Raw genomic sequence first — 5805 nt, 5'->3', positions numbered from 1 at the left:
TTTTTTTTTTTTTTTTACATCAAAGTTTGAGACAAATAACAAAATGGAAAAAAAAAAAAAAAAGATAAATAAAAAGCTTGTGAAAGTGGAGGGAAAAAACAAGTAAATAGAACAGGGGTGTCAAACTCATTTTGGTTCAGGGGCCATATTTAGCCCAATTTGATCTCAAGTGGGTCAGACCAGTAAAATAATGACTTAATAACCTATAAATAAAATAACAAATCCAAGTTTTTCTTTTTGTTTTAGAACAAAAAAATCCCCAATTCAATTATGAAAATATTTACATTGTACAAAAAAGATGTGAATAACCTGAAAAAACAGAAATTTCATTTGAAAAATTCGTGCAATTTTAACAATATTATGCCTGGACTTATTATTTATACATGCTCATTACGCACAATGTTCCATAAACATTTGGTAACAGGCAGAATATTGTTAAAATTTTGGAGTTTGGAAGTAAAATTTGAACAATTTCTACAATATTACATGTTATTATTAACACAACTCCAGATCACAGTGGATCCATAAATGCACAAAACATTTAGTAACAGGCAGAATATTGTTAAAATTGCACATTTCAGGTTGTTCATCTTTGTTTTTAATTATGTATTTATTTGCATTTTATTGTGAAAGAATAGTTTTGTAAATGTAAATATTTTCACAGTCTAATCTTATTTTTTCACTTCAATTTTTTCCACATAATTTTTTACAAAAAAAAATTGTAGTTGTCGTTATTTATGGGTTATTGTGTTGTTATTTTTACATGAGATCACATTGGTGTGTATGTGGAACCTGAACCAAAATGATTTGGACAACCTGGACTGTTCAGGTTCATTTTTACACTTTCATCCTACGGGCCGGAATGGAACTTTTGGCGGGCTGGATTTGGCCCCCGGGCCGCATGTTTGACACCTGTGAAATAGAAGAAAAACCACAAAATGAACATAATGAATGTACAATATTCACAGGTGAAAATAGATACAAACAGTATATGCATCCTACCTCCATACTATAGTCATATGCGTTAATATAAATCTATTCAGCTGCTTTTTATGAATAATTATCATATATATAGCATATTATAATATTGTTGTCGTCATTATGTCCATAATATTACCTGAGTATGAATTGCTTTCAGTTGTAGGAATGAATGTACTATCATCTACATCAGGGGTGTCAAACTCATTTTGCTTCAGGGGCCATATTTAGCCCAATTTGATCTCAAGCGGGCCTGACCGGTAAAATAATAACTTAATAACCTATAAATGATAACAAATCCAAGTTTTTCTTTTTGTTTTAGCACAAAAAAAAAAAAAATTAAATTATGAAAATATTTATATTTTACAAAAAAGATGTGAATAACCTGAAAAAAATGAAATTTCATTTGAAAAATTTGTGCAATTTGAACAATATTATGCCTTGACTTATTTTTTATACATATATGTCATTACATACAATGTTACATAAACATTTGGTAACAGGCAAAATATTGTTAAAATTTTGGAGTTTGGAAGTAAAATTTGAACAATTTTACAATATTATATTACAATATTCCATCTCTTATTATTATTAACACAACTCCAGATCACAGTGGATCCATAAATGCACAAAACATTTAGTAACAGGCAGAATATGGTTCAAATTGCACATTTCAGGTTGTTCATCTTTGTTTTTATTTATGTATTTATTTGCATTTTATTGTGAAAGAATAGTTTTGTAAATGTAAATATTTTCATAGTGTAATGTTATTTTTTTCACTTCAATTTTTTCCACATAATTTTGCACAAATTTTGTTGTTGTCATTATTTATGGGTTATTGTGTTGTTATTTTTACATGAGATCACATTGGTGTGTATGTGGAACCTGAACCAAAATGATTTGGACAACCTGGACTGTTCAGGTTCATTTTTACACTTTCATCCTACGGGCCGGAATGGAACTTTTGACGGGCTGGATTTGGCCCCCGGGCCGCATGTTTGACACCTGTGAAATAGAAGAAAAACCACAAAATGAACATAATGAATGTACAATATTAACAGGTGAAAATAGATACAAACAGTATATGCATCCTACCTCCATACTATAGTCATATGCGTTAATATAAATCTATTCAGCTGCTTTTTATGAATAATTATCATATATATAGCATATTATAATATTGTTGTCGTCACTATGTCCATAATATTACCTGAGTATGAATCGCTTTCAGTTGTAGGAATGAATGTACTATCATCTACATTATATATGTGACTATTACTGTCATTATCACCATTTATATTCATATTTTATAATATAATAAGTTGGCTGTGGCTTGTTTATATTGGCTTGATTATGTAAATGTGTGTCTATATAAATGTACGATTCAGATTCCAAGGTCTGAGGGTGTTTTTTTTTTTTTTCTCTCTCTCTCTCTGTACTGTTCTATATAAAAGAAATTATAAGGTTTGGAAGATATTAACAGATTTTACACGTTACTCACCAAAGAAACCAATAAGACTATATTGTTTTTTTATCGTCTTTGAGATTTTATTACATTTTTTTTTTTTAAGTTAAAGAAAAGTCTGTTGCTAATTTCCATAAATACTTAACGTGGGATGCTTCATGTTTTAAATAAATCATTTTTGACGTATGATAGATGAATGTTTGGCTGTAAAGTCTCCATCAGTGTTTCCAACAGAATTATACTTAATATTTATGAGTTGTAATGTTTTGCTGCCAGTGTAATGTTATGACAGCTGAGGATGAGTTCACATCATGTAACGGTGGCAGCAAACATCGGATCTGAATATTATTTATTATTATTATTATTAGAAGGATAAGAATGTTTTTGTTTCTTCGTGAGATCATGGACCGACGATGTAGAAAAAGAATGGGAAATGTACTTATAATGTGTCTATCAGTTTATACTACTTTTTCAATGCTTTTATTTTAGTTTCAGTTTATCACCTTAACCTATAAAGACCCAGTGCTACATTTGTGTCGGTTCCCAAATGAATTGTTCTCTATATTTAACCTTTCTGAAGTGATTTATCACCATTTATTATAATATTATTCTATGTATTTTGCATTTTTCACTGTAAATTATGTATTTTCCCATATTTAATTCCCTATATTTAATTTGGATGTTCATGAAAACTTAAATAAATGACTAAATCCAATGGTTAAAATGGATGAAAAAAGGACTTTCAGTAAATCTATATATCATTAACTGAACATAAACCACTGTCATGGTTGCAACTCCATGGGTTGTAGGAGATGACAGTGTTTCCACGGTAACTACGTCCTCTGAACATCCAAATGGGTCATATCTGATGACCATGAAAAGATGAAAAACTGTATTTTACACCAATTATTTACATGTATTGATGGGATTAGTGGATGAACAGGTATTAAACATTTTAAATCAGTAGATGATTTTGGTCGCTGGTGTATGTGTGGGTCTTTACGGATTGAACAATTATTTATTTCCCATGTGCAGTTATATTTGTACACGTTTTTTAATCGTAGATATTATAGAATTCTGTCTAATATACGCTGATGGTCCTGAGGGCAAATTAATTTCGTATGTAAACATGTGATGACAGTAAATAACCATGAAACTTCCTCTGTTTTTCTCTTCATCCACTGTTGTTAAATTATCACTATAGTTTTAGTGCCACCTACAGGCATATAAATACCTCCCCAGTGTTTTTATTACCCCGCCCTCTGGAGGGGAGGCAAGGGGTACTGTTTTTGGTTTGGTTTGTTTGTTAAACACTCTAGCAGCAAAACTATTGGTTAAATTCGTACCATATTGGGTTTATAGATTGCCAGTGACCCAGAATAGATGTGATCACATTTTGGGAAAAGTAGGTCAAAGTTCAAATTTTTTATGAATTTTTAAAATCTTTTTTTTCCTTCCATTTAATTATAATGGACGAAATTTCAAGTGTCTGTAAAAACGTCAATTTTGTTTCAATTTACTTCAAACTTGGCACATATATTGAGGCAACTGATATGCTGACATCAGCACATGCATAGACATGATGACATCAGCTGGATCGATGCCAAAATAAGCTACAATAAGCATGAGGGGCGGGGTTTGTTGTGCCTGACACCACTTGTTTAACCCTATATCACCAAATGTATCATATCTGATACATGAGTTTTGAAGCCCTCTGCATGATCAGTGTGAGTTGTTTTTTTTTTTTTTTTCTTTTTTTCTTAAAAAACCTGACAGATAATCCACCAGGGGGGAGTAATTTATTCACTAGAGGCCTTTCCAGTGACACTACAAGATTGTCATTAATGAGGAAAGAGGCAGAACTTTGACAATTTTGAAAAGGAATTACCAATTTGTTTGACATCTTTGTGTTTTATTATGTTTTTGTTTGTTCAAATATGATAATATTTGAGCATCGAGACCCGATGCATCAAATATGATACAAAATTGAAACTCATAAATGGAAACTGATATTTGAAAAAATGTTTTTTTGGCTGTTCAGAAGGACCAATAAAGGCTCCAGTTTCAAAGAACTGGAATTTTCCATCAATGATTGAATGTTTCAGGTTTTACAGGGTTAAATATCTATTTAATTATTGATTTATGAAGCCAAAACACACATGAACATGTCACAAACACTGAATTTGAGTTGCTAGATCCTTGATTCTGATGATCACACCCTTGTGGTGATTATATTTGGACATCAAACTCAAAAACTGGTGTAAATAGTAAGGAACTGCAAAACCTTCTTGTCTTTAAAAACTCCCAAATTGTCTTTGAGCTGACTGCAACTTTTGAAGCAATGTCAATGTTTCAGACAAGTTTCCACTTTCAGAGTGAATTCATGAAAGTTTATGTTTGAAACCGTGTCTTAAATCAAACATCTTTTCATCTTCCTTTGACAAAATGAAACCAGCTTTTTTAAAAATATAATTATTTCATTATTATTATCATTATTATCATATCAAGGTTTCAGTTTGGGTTCATGGAAACTTTCACTCAGACACTTTCAAAAACCAGTAAATGTGTTCTTCCTTCAAAATTAAACCAGACGCAGAAAATTATATATTAATAAAAAAACACCTTCATATACTGATGATTATTTTTTTAAAACCCAGAAATCATAAAACTTCAACCTTCACATCATATCATATCAACATTAATGGGAACACGAAGGAATTTTGTCCAAGTGTCATTTATTTAAGAAAACAGTGTTTATTACATGACTGAACTGCAGTATTTAGCCCTAATTTATCTTTTTACAACTCTAGTACAAGTTTATTCACAGGACCCACTGAACAGAAACATCCATTTTTCACGTGGGCTGTAATTAATTACAAAATCCTCGAGTGTCTCCAAAAATTAAAAAATACAGATTGATGACGGAGAGATAAATAGATAAATAACCCAAAAAACTCGAATGAAACCAATCAGTCAATAAATAAATAGAACAATAAATAACATTCAAAACATCTTTGGCCAAGCCCGGGCCACTTTACTGTCCCCACAGAGTCGACGGTGGTCTTACGGATGCCTCGGCAGCTCAAACTATGGGGGTCCTAAGAGACAACACTGGATATGTGGCATGGAACAGCAAGTGAAAGAACAATTATATTGAGGCACTTTTAAGGATGTTGTAGGAAATGACAACATTTCCATGTGTATGCGCATTCCCCGAGAGGAAACAGAATGTAAGACAAACAACAATTCAATTGAAAGGTAATTGAACGGCTGCGCTGCTCATCGGATCATGTTACCAGGTTCTTTCTATTTTTCATTTTTACAGTTTTTTTGAATGAGTGTAAAATAAACAAACAAAAAAA

General features: G+C 31.4%; 1 protein-coding gene across 1 annotated transcript in view; it reads right to left on the bottom strand.

Moving 5' to 3' along the window:
* Nucleotides 1-5161: 5161 nt before the first annotated feature.
* Nucleotides 5162-5805, bottom strand: part of LOC115411554 (cadherin-12-like) — a 316867-nt gene continuing 316223 nt past the window's right edge. The window contains exon 12 of the mRNA XM_030123742.1: nt 5162-5805. This exon is cut by the window's right edge and continues 634 nt beyond it. The gene's annotated coding sequence lies outside the window, so the exon portion shown is untranslated.

This window comes from Sphaeramia orbicularis, chromosome 20 (genome assembly GCF_902148855.1).
Source record: "Sphaeramia orbicularis chromosome 20, fSphaOr1.1, whole genome shotgun sequence".
NCBI classification, from domain to species: domain Eukaryota; kingdom Metazoa; phylum Chordata; class Actinopteri; order Kurtiformes; family Apogonidae; genus Sphaeramia; species Sphaeramia orbicularis.
Note: the sequence above shows the minus strand (reverse complement) of the source record. Positions and strands in the feature narration are given on the sequence as shown.